Source organism: Pinus tabuliformis, chromosome 8 (genome assembly GCF_031772625.1).
Source record: "Pinus tabuliformis cultivar Carrire ecotype Pingquan chromosome 8, CPIR1, whole genome shotgun sequence".
NCBI classification, from domain to species: domain Eukaryota; kingdom Viridiplantae; phylum Streptophyta; class Pinopsida; order Pinales; family Pinaceae; genus Pinus; species Pinus tabuliformis.
The window spans coordinates 615,749,394-615,765,403 of record NC_142294.1 but is presented as its reverse complement, the minus strand read 5'-3'; the positions used below and the strand labels follow the sequence as shown (position 1 = coordinate 615,765,403).

The following is a 16,010-nucleotide window of genomic DNA, read 5'->3' as shown; positions in this document are numbered from 1 at the left end:
TGACATTCATGCACAACTATAACATAATTCACATTCACATATACTAAAAAAAATAAAAAATTTAAACTTAGAAGGTCAAGAAAATTTTGTGATAACATGTAGGAGTAATATTTATTATTATTTATTAAATTTCTTCATTTATAATAATTTATAACATAGTTTGTCTTAGTTGTTAACTCTAACATTTTTTATTTTAATGCATGTTGGATTAATCAATATGAAGTTCTCTCTACGTTGATTATAACATCTATTGCTATCACACTTCACATCAACCAATGGCCTCAAATTTTGCAACTCAAATAGTACATCATTGTTTACAAATACTCTAATTGGAAAAACATCAACAAAAATAACAATTTGTTACAGGTTCAGATAATAGAGTAATTGTGGTAATTTGTTCTTGGGTTTAACCATAAATAGAATTGTTAATGCTCTCTATTAGATGAACCATTGACATAAATGTTTATGTGTAAAATGTAAGGTTTGCTTAAAATTTGTTTTGCAAGAACTCCATATTAATTTTAACATACCCGTCACCTAAAGAAGATAAATAGTATGTCATAATCATGCATGTGGAATTTCCCAGCGCTGACTTCATTGATGTATCAATTATTTCAAACGAAAACTCATCATCCGATTAAAATCCCAAACAAGAATAATTGGTACGAGAAAGTTAGAATTTTCGGTAAACTAAGAGCACTAGAAACCGCCATGGCTGAAAATTATATCAATCAAATTTGGCAGATAATGGCAAAGGGTTTAATCAAAAGTGGCCCTAAATTAAAACCAACTCTACTAGCATAAATACATGTTAATTCTTCCGCATGTCATCAAGATATACCTTACCAAAATAGTCTCCAAAAAGAGGCCCTTTAGCTTCTTTTTAGACAATGTATGTGCATTGCTATCTTAATTGACTAAAAAATGTCACTTGTGCCTCATAGAGTTAAACTTTTGTTCTATAAAGGTTATGATCTTAATTTGCCCAAATTAGTGCTTTCAACTATCAATGTCAGTCTTATGTTTTCCATAATATCAATTAAATGAAAGTTACAGCCCTTAGCTTTGGTTCATTTAAATTATTCATTTGTATAAACTTTCCATGTTCTTAAACTTAATTTGAGCTAAATTTAGTATTGATTGGGGAAAATTCTTTAAAATATTCAGCCACATTTCAATGGCAGGTGTAGGAGTGAAGCAATTCTATGACGAGCAGACTTCCTTCTTATGACACATGTCCAAATAATTTGCTTCAATGTGCACCAAACATGTAAATTTCATAGTAGAATTACATCTGGACATCCTCAACTTTAGTGTCGACACCAACTTCACTGTTGACACAAAATTCATTTCATCACTTCATTTCACGTATCCAAAAAAAAATGATGCCTCCTCGAGAAATGGTTGCCTGATTTGTGCAAGAAGCAGTAATGATTGTCTCATTAACTGCCTATCACTTCTTCTTTCTTGCTACATCTCTAGGCTTATTCTACTTGACTCCATGAATTTTCATATCTCTGTTCTTAGTTTCCTTCAATTGCTTCTTGGATTTATCTACCTTGGTTGCAAGCCCATTCCTGATAAGCCTATACTTGGCTTCATATTTCTTGGTGTGCTCAAAGTTGTATTAGATAAAGCCAAACCTTGAATATTTTCCACCTTCGAATTGGGTTCTGAACCCAAAGACAAATACTGTCTGCAAATCTCTGACCTCATACAGCTTCGCAAGCTTCTCCTTCAACTTGGAATTAGTTACATTTGGCCTACAAGGATGAAGAAAATCAATCAGAAATTTCTTGATAAAAACATGTTAATCATCAAATTGCGAGTTTTGATTGTAATGGCCTTAGCGTCCACCATTACTAAGGGTCTTTGACTCTATCCTTCTTAGGAATCTCACAGTTTAGGCTCTACTCATTGTAATCTCAGAGCACACAGTATGCCTCTGTTGTTTAGTAGTAGCAGCAACAACAATGTTCGTCTGTGGAAAGGCAAAAACAATCTTGACCTTTGGAACTAACGTATGGAGATGAAGGAGAATGTGACCACTGTGGAGACGGAGGCTGAGTCACTCTGATTCATAGATATCAATTTTCTCAAAATACCAGATGTTATTGGTATTTCTATTATGATTATGATATATGTGCGATAAATTGGTTTCTATCTCGTAGTAGAGCTTTACTATTTTCCATAATCACGTGTCTTCCTCGTCCTCCTCGTAAGACAACACATGACTAATCTCACGCAATGTTTCTCTTCTTAAAGGCTTACCAACTGTTGGAAATCAGATGCTCAGTTAATTAAACAAAATACACAACAGATCAATCATGCACATAAAGACACAAGAATTTAACGTGGTTCACCCAACCAATCTGGGCTACGTCCACACTACATAGGCATCGGAAATTTATTAATAAAACAGGAGATTACATAATGAATTCCTCACAAAACTCTCACACACTTAGCCAACATCCGAATGGTTGCCTGTTATATAGAAAAGAGAATCTAACAACCTCATTAACTCACTCACATCAAATATAGGAGGCATTAATCATCTCCCAACAACCTGGAGCTAATCTAGGAACTGATTCCTATTGTTGTCATCAACTGAGATTTTGCCTATCTTATTCCAAACATAAAATTTCAACAATCTCCACCTTGACAACAATTAGCCTGATGCCCTGTTATTATTATTTTATCTTTTCTGCAAGCCAAGAGAAGCCAAACACCAACGTAGCTTCTCTAACAAAACTGGTTTCGTGAACATGTCTGCACAGTTTTCCTTTGTATGCACCTTTTCAAGAGAGACTCCCCTTTTAGTGATAACCTGTCTTACAAAATGGTACTTAATTGGAATATGCTTTGATTTACTATGATAGGCCTGATTCTTAGCCAAATGTATTGCACTTTGACTATCACAAAGTAACCTGATGTTGTCCTGTAACCTACCAAACTCACCAAGCAAAACTTTCAACCAAACCGCCTCTTTGCATGCATGCGAAGCAGCAATGTATTCTGCTTCAGTAGTGGACAAAGCAACAATGTTCTGTAGCTTTGACATCCAACTTATAGCTCCACCTGCAAGAGTAAAGACATACCCTGAAGTTGACCTTCTCTTATCCAAATCACCTGCAAAATCGGAATCAACATATCCGCAAACAAATTCACTACTCTTATTGTAAGTGATACAATAACTACTTGTGCCTCTCAAATACCGAAGCAACCATTTCACTGCTAACCAGTGTTCTTTACCCGGATTTTCCATGTACCTACTGACAACCCCAACTGCATGTGAAATATCTGGTCGAGTACAAACCATCGCATACATTAAACACCCTACTACATTGGCATATGGAATTCGAGACATATAATCCTTTTCTTCATCTGTATTAGGACATAAACTCGAAGAAAGCTTAAAATGGGAAGCTAAAGGGACTGAAACAGGCTTCACATTATTCATACCAAACCTCAAAAGTATTTTCTCAATATACTTTTGTTGTGATAGCCATATCTTACCATTGCTCCTGTCTCTGAAAATCTCCATGCCCAAAATCTATCTTGCTGCTCCTAGATCTTTCATATCAAATGTCCTTGCCATCTGAGCCTTCAACCTGTTGATTTCTTCTATGCTTTTGCTTGCTAAAAGCATATCGTCAACATACAATACCAAGATAATGAATATGCCATTATTCAACTGTTTAAAATAAACATAATGATCATATTCACTTCTGACATATTTCTGACTCAACATGAAAGAATCAAACTTCTTATACCACTGCCGAGGCGACTGCTTCAGGCCATATAATGACTTCTTGAGCCTGCAGACAAATTTCTCATTGTGATGGTGAACAAACCCTTCCAGTTGTTCCATATATATTTCCTCATCTAAGTCACCATGTAGAAATGCAGTCTTAACATCTAACTGCTGCAACTCTAAATCAAGCAAAGCCACTAATGCTAACATAATTCTAATTGAAACAATTTTAACCACTGGTGAAAAAGTCTCATGAAAGTCAATACCGGCTTTATGAGAAAACCCTTTTGCAACCAGCCGTGCTTTGTACCTATCTTCCGTATCATTCACACCCCTTTTCAGTTTGAAAACCCATTTACACCCCACAGTTTTCCTACCTTTCGGAAGCTCAACCAGATCCCATGTACCATTCTTACTTAAGGCCATCATTTCGTCCTTCATGGCTGCTTTCCACTTGTCACTATTTGAACCTTCTACAGCTTCCTGATAACACAAAGGTTCATCATCATTAGCGGTCAAAGCAACTGAAGTAACATGATCATCATACCTTCTCAGAGGGCGTTTGATCCTTGTAGACCTCCTTAAGAATGTTTCTGGTGCTTCCACAATTGGTTGTCTATCATCTGTAGGAACTTCTTCATGATCACCATCTGAGACCTGTTCATGACCTCCATCTGAACCCTGTTCATAATCTGATTCTGAAACCTGTTCATGACTAGAATCTGAACTATGGTCGTTATGACTATCATTAGAAATGTTGTCAAACTGAATGTGCTGGAAATCAAATACATCATCCTGTTTCAATCTACTATCTACATCTAACTGTACAAGAGAGGATTCATTAAACTTTACATCTCTGTTGATGATGATTTTGCGGGTAGTAGGATCCCACAATCTATATCCCTTTGTTCCATCACCATACCCAACAAAGATATACCTTTTAGACTTTGGATCTAACTTAGTTCGCTAATGTTTAGGCACTAGAGCATATGCATCACAACCAAACACTATGAGTTTAGAATAGTCACAAGGGTGTCCTTTCCATACCTCTTGCGGAATCTTGCAGCCTATGGCCATCGATGGAGATCGATTTATCACATAACAAGCTGTTGCCACCGCTTCCGTCCACAACTCCTTTTGCAACCCGGCGTTACTTAGCATACACCTTGCTCTCTCTAGAAGAGTCCTGTTCATGCGTTCAGCAACTCCATTCTGCTGAGGAGTATAAACCATGGTCTTATGTCTCTCGATCCCTGCATCCTTGCAATAGCTGTCAAACTCCTTGGAAGTTAACTCACCACCATTGTCAGTTCTTAAACATTTTATAGTTCTACCAGTGTTGTTTTCTACCAATGCTCTAAACTGCTTGAAAATTGTAAAAACATCAGACTTCCTTTTCAACATGTAGACCCACACTTTTCTAGAAAAGTCATCAATAAACGATACAAAATATGACGAGCCACCATATGAAGCTGTAGGGGCTGGACCCCAAACATCTGAATGGATATAATCAAGTATTCCTTTACTAGTATGTTTGCCTGTTTTAAATTTTTGTTTACTTTGTTTTCCAAACAAGCAATGTTTACAGAAATCTAACTTTCCAGATCTTAGATTAGGAAGTAACTTGCGATCAGCCAAAATTTTCAACCCTCGTTCGCTCATATGGCCCAACCTTTGATGCCATAGGCGAATGGAACTTCTATCCTGTTCAGACACCGACACATGATCTGACCCAGTTCTACCTTCTAATTGAAAAAGATTTCCTACCTTCTTAGTCTTCATCACTAGTAAAATACCTTTATAGATTTTCATAACTCCACCTTGAATTACAGTTTTATATCCATTCGTATCCAGTGCTCCTAATGAAATTAGATTTTTTCTTAGATTTGGTACATGTCTCACATCAGTTAACAATTTGGTTGTGCCATATAACATTTGCAGTTGTATAATTCCTATTCCAACAATTCTGCAAGTGACATCATTACCCATGTACACGACTCCATCATCAACTGATCTATATGTCTTAAACCAATCTTTATGAATACACATGTGGTTAGATGCCCCGGAATCTAACAACCAATGTTGATCATGTTTTGAAACATTAACAGACAATACCTCATCACTCATACCTGAACCAGATATTGAACCTGTATATGTGGTGTTGGCTTCCTTCTTTTCTGTCGAAGAGCCTTCTTTAGCAGCCTGCTTTCGCTTCCAGCAATCCTTTTTCAGATGTCCAGCCTTGCCACAATGCCAGCACTTCACCTTTGTCTTCTTTCCTTTGGACTTTGAACGAGAGTCGCTATGCTTTCCCCCGGAGTGTCTCTCTCTTGAGCGACCTCTGGCCATCATTACCTCTGACGTAGAGGTGTCTGCATTCAACCTCTTCCTCGTCTCCTCAGACAACAAGGCTCCAACAACATCATCAAACTCAAGAATGTCTGTTGTACTAAAGCTTATGGAAGTAACAAAGTGATCCCAGGATTCAGGCAATGAACACAATAGAGTTATTGCCTTATCCTCTGAATCAAATTTCACATCTAGACTGTCTAATTGCACCAGTAAGGTATTAAAAACATTCGGGTGATCAGTAATCGAGGTACCTTCTTTCATCCACAAACCGTAAAGCTGTCGTTTCAGGAGAATCCGATTTATCAAGGATTTCGTCATATACAGCTTCTCCAACTTCGTCCACAAACCAGCTGCAGTCTTCTCTGACACGATGTTAAATAAAACATCATCAGCCAAACACAACCAAATTCCGCTCAAGGCTCTTCCATCCAATTCATTCCACTCATCATCTGTCACGGGGGAAGGTAGTTTGGACCTGCCCAACAATGCCTTTGCCACACCTTGCTGTACCAGCAGATCATGCATCTTTACCTTCCAGATCTCGAAATTATTTTTGCCATTAAACTTCTCGATTTCGAACCGGGCACTTTGAGTTTTCGCCATTTGTATCAACAAAAAACACAATAATCTCCAATATCCAACTTTAAATACCAGCAATAAAAAAAAAACTGCCTATGCCTTTCTGCCTTTGCCTTTTAAAAAAAAGATCTGCCCTTTGTACTTCACAGAAAAAAAAAAAAAAAAAAAAAAAAAAAAAAAAAAAAAAAAAAAAAAAAAAAAAAAAAAAAATTCTGCTTTATCTCAACGTTTCTGCTCTTATTATTTAATTCAACAATGCCCATTTAAACAACAAATTTGTTGTTCTATCCTTAATGCTTTTGGCATGCAACAAAAAAAAAAAACGGATTTCTGTTTTATATTAAACGCAGGCATCAAAAAATTATTCCAACCGCCGTTATATACTGCTCTCTCTGCGCTTTTATATTAAACGCAGGCAACAAAAAAAAAATATGCCAAACGCAGGTATATACTGGAACCACACTCGTGCACTGACAATTTAGGAAATTTTTGACACCTCTACAATGGAATTCCACCAGCAGCACCAATCCTTTAAAGTTAAATGACAAAATACATCGTAACCACAAATGAATCTAAAATGGATTGCGTACATATGGCATTCATGTTTTCATGGCTGTATAATCTAAAGACAGGCGCAGACTGTCTAATTCAACTACATCAACATCTTCTATGGCTCAAATATGAGTTTATGGTGTGAATTAAACACCGAGAAGGAGAATGTAATCACCACATACCATTGCATTCTGTACGCAAACCCAACAGAGCGCCAGACATCACCTCAGTTAATGAACAAAAGCTTATCACGAACTGGCGCAGCACCTCCTTTAGTTTATCGAACACCGCACCAAGTTTATAATGGTTATACGCAGGCAGCTTTAACAGTTATCCACCACAGCACCGTTCAACACTGTCAGGTAACTAGACCACGCATGCAGCAATGTCTTAACGCTCAGCCACGATCACGCCAATCCACGACACGCTGCCAGCACTCCACGCAGCTGTTGAATCGATTTCTGGTGGTAACATTGCAGGTTACTTCCACGCAGCAGTGCAATCAGGTAGATTCATGCATCAGCAGTTGATCTACGGCACTCCACCTCCAGCATGCGCTCCACCTCCAACTGCTCTGATACCACTTGTTGGAAATCAGATGCTCAGTTAATTAAACAAAATACACAGCAGATCAATCATGCACATAAAGACACAAGAATTTAACGTGGTTCACCCAACCAATCTGGGCTACGTCCACACAACATAGGCATCGGAAATCTTATTAATCAAACAGGAGATTACATAATGAAATCCTCACAAAACTCTCACCCACATAGCCAACATCTGAATGGTTGCCTGTTATATAGCAAAGAGAATCTAACAACCTCATTAACTCACTCACATCAAATATAGGAGGCATTAATCATCTCCCAACAACCTGGAGCTAATCTAGGAACTGATTCCTATTGTTGTCATCAACTGAGATTTTGCCTATCTTATTCCAAACAGAAAATCTCAACACCAACATCCCCCTTATCTATTGAAGGTGTACTCATAATCCCATCCTGTGAAAAGAATGATTTATTTCCAATTCGATATATTTCTCTTTTGATGCAGTCAAAATATCTAGGGATTTCTATGCTAAACTCATAGTTTTAATCTTTGGCAACTTCATTTTATGTCATTCCAGATTGTCAGGAGCTTTATTCCTAATGAAAAAGCAATATTTGTTAGTGTTGTCTTCAACATGAACTTCCTCATTCACACCTGATATGTGTTTTTCCAAGGATTTAACTTGGCATAGATCAAATGAGTCAGCGAAAGGATTTCTATTTGAACATTCCTTGTCTTGAGTTTCTTTTTCTCTGTACCCATGTCTAACGGGTGTCCCTGTTGTTTTACAATATTTGGAAAACACACCATGTGTCTTCTTAGCTTCTAATATTGTTGTTGTAGAAATTCTAGGAGTTTTGGATCTCATGGTGGAAAAATATCTGTCTCGGTGTGTATTTGTAACCAAGTAGTTCTTTCTGTTAGGGCCACCAGCCACAACCACCTACAACAAATATTACCAAGAGTTTTGGAGTAGACAATTGTAAGGGAATACATACTTGGAGACATTATCTGATAATTATGAAGAACATCAAGTACAGAAAAGGGAACAATGTCCTCTTGAGTCAAACGATGAGCAACTAGAGCCTTGGACTTGAGGACTCAATGTTGAGGAACTCGAAAAGGAAGGTTGTTGTGTTGTGTTATTTATCATGATGTCCACAGAGGCATTGGCATTGCAGCAAGTTGGGATGGTCGTGCAAAGAAAACAAAGGCGTTGGCGTTGCAGCAAGCCACGATGGTCATTTCAATAAAACGGTGACAAAGTCGAGGCAAACAATGACAAAGTTGAAGAAAACGATAACATAACGTCCAAGTGTCAAAGTTTAATTGCAGAGAGGATGACGAGAATGAAGACATTCTATTGGTTGGGGTGAACAGTCTCTGATCACCTCAACCCCACAAACGAAACACCTTTCGGTGTAAATATTATGAACCTATCTCTTAAAGGATTCATGTATAACTTTATGCCTTGAAATTATTTACAATGTAATATAATATTACAAAGGTTAAAAGGGGGATAAACCTTGTTCATGTTATGAACTCACAAGACACATGTTATTAACACCATTATATATAAATCATTGCATGACCTGTTGACTATTCAATCAGTCATCAACCACCATTCACCCAACCAAAACCAAGCAATAAAAACTTACAATAGACAGACCCTAGGACAATAATTTCTCTAATATAAGATATTAATTTTTTCCGTCCCGATTACTAGCTCACTGGGCTACTTATTAAATGGTTGATTTTAATCTTGGAAAAAAGGCCAATACTCTTGGGGTGACATAAATCTTGAGGCATAGGACGAAAGGCGGTGGGTCTTGATTCTTAAAAACAAATATTAAAGGGGGTGGGCCCCTCTCTCCATTCACGTGGATTCACTCCACTTATGTCTCCTCCGTGTATGTTAAACTCCACAGGAACTCATTAATGTTCACCCCTATTATGAACTTTATTTTATAAATATTTTATTATTAAAAAAATAAAAGAAATCAAACATCCTAGAATTGTTTATTAGCCAACGTTTTATCTTCTTTAGCACTCTAACTTTATAAGGAAATATCTCGAGATATAATGCACCAAATCAAGTCAATGACGGGTCATTCGAAAGAGAATTTAGAGTAGAACAATTTAGAGATAACTATTCCACAAAATCTGACCATTTAATACCCCAAAAATTTAGCAAAAAACTGGGTTGCAATTTTGTAACCAATTTAGTTTTTTTAGCAAGTTTTTTTGGAAGATTTTCATTTTCCAGGAGGTTTTGTTGTTAATGTTTCATTTCCAGATTGTTCATTAGCTACTAATAGCATAGCAGATGGCTATCAAGAGCTTAATTTTAACTTTTATTAATTAATTAAATGAATTTTTAATTTGTTTGTTTGTTTTTTATAGTTTTGGAAAAAAAAAATTGTTTACAAATTAGATACACTTTTCATCATATTTGGGTTAATTTGTTTACAAGATTGGTTAGTACTATCATGATTCGAAGCTTTAGAGAAGTGGGATTGCAGAAATAGAGAAACAAGAAGATTTTTCCTAGCTCTCAAATTAGATCTCAAATATTTTTATTCAACTCTCATTGAAATAGATTCCATTTTTATATGATTTGTAAAAATTACAAATAAGAGCTCTAAGTATGAGCCAATGGTTCATCTTTTCTGCAAGTGGGGTACTCTTTGCACTACTATAAAGAGTATTCGTTTCTTCTAGGATTAGTAGGAATACTTAGATAAGAGCTTGGGGGATTTTCTTTGTGAGATCAAATCTCTATTGTAGAGGCAGATTTCAATGTATTGTGGTTCCATTCTCTATTCACAGAGCTTAATATATTGGGAGGACTATTAGATAACTCTTCGTAATTGAAAAATCACGAAATGCAATGGTTCATGATTGTATGTCATTTCAAATACTATTATTTATTTGAATATAATCTTATTCTTTTGTTGATGGCAGATTTGTGCTAGTGATTGCATTTTGTAGCACTATTATTATATATGCAAGTATTTGTCTATATGATGAACTATCTAATATTATAATTTCATAAATCTTCCATTTATCTCTTTATTTTAGCATGGATTTAAAAAATATATGAATAACTATTAACCCAAAAAATTATCATCATAAGTAGATTTAACATTCATTAAAATTGTGTGAACTACTTTAATGTTCTAGTGGCTCATATTTTTGTTATTTTTAGTCTTTTAACAGAGCATGTACAACACTAAATAATATCAATCATTAGAATTGCTTCAACAATTTGATATTTACCATAAATTTCATGTTAAATTCCCATTATTTTTAAATCCTTGCACTTGGTATTTAGGAACTACTTCCTATGTGCCAAGTGAGAATAGTTTTATGTATTCTTCTTTTTTTGCATTTCGTTTAGATTTAGATTTAGGTTAATTCATTTTAAATAAAAGTATCCTTATGTAGTAGCAAGCATCTCATGGTTGGGCTAAGCCCTTATTTTAGCTAACATGAAATATTTCCTTTTGAAGTGGCCACAAAAGGACAAGTATTTCCTTCACCTTTTAGTACTAACAATCGATAGCATACACTAGAAAGTTAAAGCTAGATTTAGAGTTAGTTCATACCTTTAGGTTAGTTTTAGATTAGTTTAGGAATATAGTTTTAGGCTAGTTTTAGGTTGAGGTACCCCAGCTTATAACCAGGCAAAATCACCATCGCAAATAGATAAGGGCCTAATTTTGGCCTTGATCGGGTGATTTCCTTAATGTTGATCATGGTAAATTTTAGCCATTAACAATTTCCTAGTTCTAATTAACTCATCATAACATTGCATGATGTCTTCACTATAAAAATGGGGCTCAATAAAGGCTTGTGCAATCCTTTTATTTCATATAAGTAAATACCCCTTCATGTGATGTGAGAGAGGAGGAAGCCACATAACATAATAGAGCTATGAATCTTCAACTCAAATTAATTGAATTAGATTGCTTGAGGGTATATGATTAAATATACTGAGAACCACTAATAATAGATATGATAATCTTAAATCATACATGCATGACGAATTGTTCCTAATTTAAAATTTTTTTTTACTAGACATTATGAGTTAATTGGGAGTTGGCATGGTGTAATTAACATATTCCAACACACCCTCTTAATTATGATCATTATTTCTTATTGTTGTAAGTCTCAATTATTCTTAAAATACTTGATATAAATTCAAAATTTGATTTTACTTATGCATGCTAGTGTAGTTTGTTTTCGGCTCTATGTAATGCAATCTTTTTGTTCCTTTTACTCCAAAATTTATATTCTGCATATGTTTTCTTCTTCTTCAGCTTCAAATTCACTCTTTTCTTCTTCACTATTTCATTGTCTTATTTTTCATCTTCATCTAGTTTTTCTTCTTCATCTACTTGTACCTCAACTTGGTTGAACTTTTATGTAAATCACCATAAGATTGAAACAATAATTTCATTTTTTTTCATATCTTCTTTTGTTGCTGCAATGTCTTCAACAAGTTTGATGGTTGCTTTCATTTTTTCTAGTATAGTTATGGTAGATTTTCCATAACCACTTTCATCGATTTATCATACTTGGGCATCGCCAGAAACTTTCAAGAAAAGCTAATTAAACCTCATAATCAAGTTTGACTTTCATTAATAGGTTCTTCTAACTGGTCATTGTTTCTTCTGCAAAGAAAAGTTTAATTTCTTTGTCTTCAATTTCAATTTTGTGTTCCGCACATGTATCTATATGGTGGGCTTCACTTTTTGCATCATTTTGATACTATTCTTATGGTTCTATAAGCTCTTACACAACATCTCCAATTTCTTTTGTGATGTAAAAATCTTATGCTTGCCATGCTACAATAGAAATTTCATTAATACTTGCAATGCTTTGTTGAATGGAGGTGTTCCTCCTTTAACTGTATGTTATTTCCATAATGTTCCAAGCTTCTCTGGATATGGTTATTATTGCAATATTTGGAAGATTTTTTTCATCCAACCCTTATTGAATGATAAAAAATATTTTTGCATCATCCTTCCTTTCACAAAGATATGACATTTTTTATATTATTTCATCACCTCATATTCTATTTGACTTGAGGGTTCCTCAAACCCTTTCAAAAAAATATCCCATAATTGTTCTATACACAACCTGGTTCTCATCTTAATGTCCCAAAACTCATAATTTTTACTAAAAAAATTAGGAAGTTGTAGAAGATAAGAATTGCTAAAAAAATCCATGCTCATAAATTTCAAGAGAACTCAATCACCTTAGAAAAGAAGCTATGAAAAGAAAACCTTTTATTAAAGGGAATGAATACTTTTTTATATCTCTTGGTCTAAGATTTCCTTTTTTATCTAATAAACAAACCACTTTCAATAAATACCTCGCAACAAAATGTGCATAATAGAAACTCATAAACAATATTATGTATATGCTTTTTCAATTATTATTATCAAGTGAAAATGGAATTTGACATCCACAAAAAATTCTCCAAATGAATTTTTTAAAGTTTCTCCCAACTCCACTTTGAATTCTTCGCAAATCACAATGGTGGCTCATGACGATAGCTAGGTGACCCATGTGGATCTTTAAAACTGATAAACATTGATGTTCTTAAATGCAAATGAATTAGTATCCATGATGAAGATCTCATTGAGAGCTTTCCAGTGACACTTGAACAAGGTCAAACATATATCATATGAGAAAGTTATGGCCATCTAAAGTGTGGTAAAATAGGTAAAAAGATGTGGACGACTAGAAATGTGGCATCGCCAAAGGTTGACACATGGAAATAAAAATGTTGATGTGGTATTATGGATAGTGACATGTGACAATGTAGACACTGACATGACATGTTGACTAAAATGTAAAAGCACTGATGTGGCACTACTGACTATAAAGATGAGCTGATGTAGCACTCTTGACTATGTAGATGAGGTTGATGTGGCTACCATGAGGACCAATCAGAGGATGCGACATGGAACACCTAACGAGGCTAGTATGGGTCAAAGTTGGTCGACAACTTCATGAAAGGTTAGATTTGGTTGGTTTGAATCCCTGACCTCCTTGCAACAAAAACAATGGATTGTCGTTGAACTAATGAAAGATCGTTGGAAACTGTACTAGAAAAACCTTTTTTAACTTTAAAATGTATGAAATGTTCAAAATTTGCATCAGTGGGCATTAACCCCATAACCTTTGCTCAAAAATACAAGGACCCAACCAACAAGCCTATGAACCTCTTAGTTTAGGTGGCTGGGTAATTTATATTTAAGCGGTGCATATTATGTGATGTTTTAAAGTGGACGAGCTGCAAGGTCGACCACACAATCTCCATGCCATCAATAAAATGACTTAAATAATGCACCCAAAAATTGCTTTGTATGGTGAGTTTGATAATATTCTAATTAAATTGGAATATGTCCATAGCCTAAAAAGTTAGAATTGGTCCATGAGTTTGACCCCTTGACCTATTCTATATAACCAAGGGTTTTATCCAGTGCACTAAGTGGTGCAACTTTGTGAAGGATTTTCACACTATATTTTTTTAAAGTGTCAATTTTTCTATGTAAATTGAATAATAGAGGATTTTTAGGAAATTTCTTAGTAGCCCAAGTGTAACACCCCTCCATTTTATGTAACACTCAGTTAACCTAAGCTAAGAAACGATAGGTCAAAAGTGAAACAATGAAAGTAAATACTTTATTGTTAATAAATAAAATTAAAGTAAAATGCTTGGAAAAACAAGACACCAAGATATGAGGTTCTTAGTTGTAAAAGATGCTAAGTTTAACATAAAATCCTTGTAGGAGAGAAAGGAAAGATTTTATGGGAAAAATCTCGTGGGAGAGAAAGGCGAACAAGATAATATAAAAAGCCTTGTAGGAGAGAAAGGTAAGCTTTTATGTGAAAAGCTTCGTGGGAGAGAAAGGCGAGCCTTTCCATGGAAAGCCTAGGCAAATGGATAAAAACGTCCACCTAAAAGCGGGACAACGTTAAAGGAAGCCATATCATGAAAGAGGATATTAAATACCCATTGAAGGGATCAAGAGAGGCAGTTGATCCATGGCAAGAACTCTCAGCTCGAGGGTGAACTGGAGGAAGTCAGTTCTAGGTTGGGTGGTGGTGCTCGATTTTCCAAGTGACTTTCTTCAGCTAAGCTAGTTTACTTCAATTGCTTGGGATGTACTCTATGTGCCCCTTACTCTTTTTGTTGTCACATCTTTAAACTTATGAGTAAAATTGCATGGTGTTATCTTATAATTCATTACTCGTGATGATGTCGAAGTTGTGAGTGTATGATGCAAGAATAATCTTGGTTCTTGAGATGATGGAATAATGGTGAATATTTATGTATGAGACAACTATGTATGAGGAGTATTTATGTTTTAAGGTGTGAAATTGTATAGTCTATGGTTCAGGTTGTGTATGCTATGCATTACACTTCATGAGGTGAATTGCATCCAGGGAGGCTCGTTTATCTAATTATTCATATTGCATAAGATATATGTTAGTAATACTTTAGTATATGATAGTAAGATTATGATCATGATTATGGCAATCCTAGTTACAATATATTCATGATAACATTCCATTAATGATTGTGTTGATTCCTCATAGAACTGAAGTCAGGATGCTCAAATCTTATGGGCTGAATGCCATGATTTCTTTTGTTCTCCAAGTTGCAATTTATGCTTAAGGGTTGATCTGGAATGCAAGTTTATTAATTGACTCTAAAATTCCACATCAAGGATCCCGTAGAGCATAGAAGGAATTTGTAGTATTGTGCCAAGGGGGGTATGTGACACCAAGAATGAGAAGTAGGTTGTATACTTGCCACAAACTCTGTAGTAAATTTGAAGACAAGTTTGTTTGTATGTTCTAGACCAAGTGAATGTAACAAGCATTTTTCACATCTCATAATAGATTGGTTCCTCATTGGGAGTGGACCCAGATCCGTAGCCCAAGATGGGTGAACTCCATTATCAGCTTCTTTTTCTTGTATTTATTATTTTCTTCTATTCAGCCTTTCAATCACTCATTAAGGTTTAAAATTTAAGCTAAGTCAATTCACACTTATAATTATTTGCAAACTAGTTAGTAATTTTCAAATCAAGTTTGGTATCAGAGTGAGATTGACAGGATTTGAAAGTGTGAAAGATTATCAAGCCTAAGCTTAAGCATGGAAAAGTATCAATCTAAGAGTAAAACCTTGAAATTATTT

The 16,010-nt window shown here is 35.2% G+C and overlaps 1 pseudogene; it reads right to left on the bottom strand.

Moving 5' to 3' along the window:
• Positions 1-1,489: 1,489 nt before the first annotated feature.
• On the bottom strand, positions 1,490-1,860 carry LOC149237001 (small ribosomal subunit protein eS24z pseudogene; annotated as a pseudogene).
• Between the last annotated feature and the right edge of the window lie 14,150 nt (positions 1,861-16,010).